Below are 4244 nucleotides of genomic sequence, written 5' to 3'. Positions count from 1 at the left end.
TGGGGCCCGCGGGCGGCGGGGGCGGGGAGCCGGGAGCACGGTGGAGCGGTGGAGGGCGTCCCTGGGTTTCGGCGTTTGGCAAGCGGTTCAGCTGTCTGCTCCCTGGCAGCCGGCCTTCGGGTTGGGCGTTTCCGTCGGCGACTGCCGCTTCAGTTCTCCCGGTGTGGCCACGAGTCGGGTGAGTGTCGGGAGTCCAGGCCGTTCCGAACGCGGTCCGTTGTTCCTCCTCAGGTCCCTGACGGCGCGTCCCGCCGAGCCCCTTCCTGCCGCCCGTCGGCCCCAGGAGGTGGGGACCAGGAAGGCCCGGCTGCCGCAGGCCCACAGCCGGGCTGCTGTGCTGGGGAGGCTCCGAGCGAGGTGGCTGGGCGCTCGCTGGAACAGGCTGGTGGCCGAGACAGGCCTTGGGCGTCGCTCGGGGTTGGGATCCGCCCGCCACTCACTGGCTGGTGACCTTGGGCGCGCTCCTCCCCTCCCGGAGCCGGGGCTTCCTCGCCGGTAAAATGGGCCTTGAGGAATGGAGCCCTCAACACAGGGTTTGACACGATGAGCGCCCAATAAAGTGTTGTTATTGTTGTTTATCTAGCAATTGAGAATTTGCGGGTAGAAAACGGGGGCCGTTGAAGCATGTCTCAGCGGCAGTGCCCTGTGATGTGAGAACCCACTAAGAGCCCCAACAGTACACTTTACTCTTTTTTTCTCCTTTAATACTTTTTTTTTCCAGGAAAGTAATACATTCATCTTTCTTTTCTTGCGTTTAAAGATCAGGCGTTTTATGTAAAGTCTTAAGTAAATCAGTTTTGGAAGTCTTCATTTAAAACCTTAAAGGCATGGAAGTTTTCGATGGCAAAGGAATTATGTTGTGATGCCATTCGTATCTCCTCTCCTCTATATGTATGGCTTTTGCACTTGTTTAGTTGATTTAAAATGAGTTTCTTTTTCATCCTTTTCCTACTGCGTTGAGGCCTGAACTAGTTGTCAGTTTCTGACATTCAACGAACATCGGTTGGGCATTTACCATGTGCATTTGCAAGAATGCTCCCTCACGAGCCTGTGCGTTCCTTGAGATGTGTGAACGAGTACTTTCCTCTGAAATTCACATGATTCTGGCAGAGTGCTCGGCACCTTGTAAGTCCTGGTAATGTTTATTCAGGGAAAGCTGCGAGGGCGCATTCTCTGAGAAACTCTTTGGTGGAAGTCAGAGTAGCTAAGCCCTTCTCCCTAGGCAGCCCCCCGGGTCCCTCCCAGAAGCAGCCTGGCATGGGGTCTACAGTGCCAGCTCCAGTCGCTTTCTTAGTGGTATCGGTCCTGTGATAAGTCGCTGTGATAAGTGGAAGTGGGCAGGGGAGGCAGTCCCCGACCGTGTCTGCGACCTCTGCTGCAGTATGGCTCATAGTTTGAAAAGTTGAAAAATAATTATTTAACTAATACCAGAGCCGAAATGTAGGCTTTAAAAATGTTTTATGTTATTTATTTATATATATATATATATTTAAATTTTATTTTGAGACGGCGTCTTGTGTTGTCGCCCAGGCTGGAGTGCAGTGGCGCGATCTCGGCTCACTGCAACCTCCACCTCCCGAGTTCTAGTGATTCTCGTGCCTCAACCTCCTGAGTAGCTAGGGTTACAGGCCACGCCTGGCTAATTTTTGTATTTTTAGTAGAGACGGGGATTCACCATGTTGGCCAGGCTTGTCCTGACCTCAAGTGATCTGCCTGCCTCGGCCTCCCGAAGTGTTGGGATTACAGGCGTGAGCCACCGCGCCTAGCCTAAAAAGATATATTTTAGAAAGCGGAGTGTTTACAGTTTTTTTTCTGGAGATCAGTTTCTTCAGACTCTGCACAACAGACTTTTCTGGCCTTGTTTTTTGCTTATTTTGCAGTAGCATTAGAAGTTACAACTGTAGTGTAAATTTCCTGTGCAGCCGCACAATAGGAAAATCTTTCTAAAGAAAAGCCAACTGGCATTAAAATACAGGGTTCTTCCTTGTGATTATAGATTTGCTGAAGTGAGTTATTAGAATGCTTACCCGTTTTCTTTATACTAGAGTTAATACAGCGCTGGCTCTTGATTTATTTTCTAAAATTGTGCCACCTGGTGGTTGAAATATGTCTTAGACTACTCTTGAGGAAAATTGTACCTCCGAGTCAGTAGACTAAGATTGAAGGAGTGAGGAAAATAAAGCTATAATTTTTATATCTTCACTAAGAGTACCCTACCGCTTCTACCCTCCCAGCTTACTCCCCAGGAAAAGTTAAAATTGCCCTTATAGGCCCCTTAGCTAGCTATCAAAACACATTTGACAGCTGAAAATTTTAAGGAATTTCAGTGGACTGTTTTGGTATCATTGTGTGCATACACAGTGGATGGGGCCGGATTGAGGAGGGAGGTGGTGGAATCGTGACAAGTTTACCCTTTTGATGTTTTCTTAAATGCCATTGTAAAGATGAGACTGACAAACTGATGGAAGTCAGAGTAGTTAAGCCTTTCTCCCCAGGCAGCCCCTGGGGTCGCTCCCAGGAGCAGCCTGGCTTGGGGTCTGCACTGGAATTAAATATTATTCTATTCAAATAACAACACTTTGAATGGAATTTATCCCTCTCTATTTCACTGGAAACATCCAAGAACAAGGTCTTATGTTCCTTTCACTTTCGTTTCCACCATGCTGCTGATGTTCATAATTAATTATTTTTTGAGATGGAGTCTCACTCTGTCGACCAGGCTAGAGTGCAGGTGGTGCCATCTCAGCTCACTGCAACCTCTGCCTCCAGGGCTGAAGCGATTCCCCTGCCTCAGCCTCCCAAGTAGCTGGATTACAGGCCCCCACCACCACGCCCAGCGAATTTTTGTATTTTTAGTAGAGACTGGGTTTCACCGTGTTGGCTAGGCTGGTCTCGAACTCCTGACCTCAAGTGATCTGCCCACCTTGGCCTGCCAAAGTTCTGAGATTACAGGCGTGAGCCACAGCTTCCGGCCTCACATAAGTTATTTTAAACCCATGCCATTACTGAGATATATAGGTCAAGAGCAAATTCCATTTTATGGAAGAGAGACTTAGGTCTCAGATTAGTAACCAAAATGATGTAACTTGTGAGTAGCTGACTAGTGACAAATACAATACTCTTCTCTTTTTTTGTGTCTTGGCAGACTCACTATTTCCACACTTATAGGATAGTATTACGTTGGCTGCTTTGGAACTTGGGCCTAGAATGACTACCTTTTGAACTTGTAGTCAATCAGAAGCTCTTTGGGAAATAGTTTTTCCATCTGAATGTATTTCTTTCACAAACTGCTGTGAATGCCTGTCTTTCCTATTTTGAACATGGATTAAAAATCTGTTATGGTTAGAGATTATGTTGGGTTGTGACTTTGCAGCTAACTACTGTGTGACCTGGGGCTTAGTTTCTTTATGAAAATGTGGGCAGTGCATATTTTGACCTATAAAAAGACAATTTCTCATGGTTCAACTGAATTTAAAAGGTTACCCGTTTCATAAGGTTGTTGCATTATAAGACTTGTGCTTAGCACTTGGCAAGTGTTCAACAAATTATTTTCTAAACTAATAACGTTGATATCTTCTTATGACTTTGAAGAAATTTTAAGAATAAGAGTATGGAATACGTATTTAGCTTTTCTTCAGTTTGTTAAATATATTTTGAGTTAAATTGTGTTACTAGAATAGTCTTTTAAAGGTGAGTGCTGGAAGACAGCACTTAATTACATGTGTTCTGAGAGAACATTGCCATTTTTACAGTTGTTACCTTACATATTACACCCCAGAATACAGCAGTACATCTGTGTATGCACCAACATTTAGGCAAAGCCAAGTGACACAAAGTGGATGGAAGGGAGCATAGGTGATGGGTAGATAGAGGGCAAGAGGAGGAAGAGCATATCTAGCTAAAAATATGTGGTAGAAGAAAGAAAGGAGTGATGGGGAAAGCAAGGAATCTGTTGGATAAGGGATAAGGTGAGTGTTTAGAGCTTTAGGTTACGTAGTAGCTTCTTACCAAGAATAGGAAAAGGAAGTGAAATTAAACCATTTTATTCTTTGACATAGTCATCTAGGCTAAGAAAGTAGAAGAGCCTTATAAATATATACAATTATTATTTGTCAATTCAAAGTAAAACTAAATAATGTGAATTAGAAGGGAAGACGTTTTATTGGTACCCTACCCTGATTGACAACAGCATACGTATTTGAGGTAAACTTGTTATAGAGGGAGGAAAATATGTAACATTTTAT

The 4244-nt window shown here is 44.9% G+C and overlaps 1 protein-coding gene across 4 annotated transcripts in view; it reads left to right on the top strand.

Annotated features, from left to right (window-relative positions):
* The first annotated feature begins 39 nt into the window (after positions 1 to 39).
* CMC2 (C-X9-C motif containing 2) overlaps positions 40 to 4244 on the top strand; it is a 32966-nt gene continuing 28761 nt past the window's right edge. For all 4 annotated transcript variants that reach the window (XM_031002819.3, XM_063700357.1, XM_055366745.2 and 1 more), the window contains exon 1: positions 40 to 178. The gene's annotated coding sequence lies outside the window, so the exon portion shown is untranslated. The remainder of the gene's footprint in view (positions 179 to 4244) is intronic.

Source organism: Gorilla gorilla, chromosome 18 (assembly GCF_029281585.2).
Source record: "Gorilla gorilla gorilla isolate KB3781 chromosome 18, NHGRI_mGorGor1-v2.1_pri, whole genome shotgun sequence".
Lineage (NCBI taxonomy): Eukaryota > Metazoa > Chordata > Mammalia > Primates > Hominidae > Gorilla > Gorilla gorilla.
Note: the sequence above shows the minus strand (reverse complement) of the source record. Positions and strands in the feature narration are given on the sequence as shown.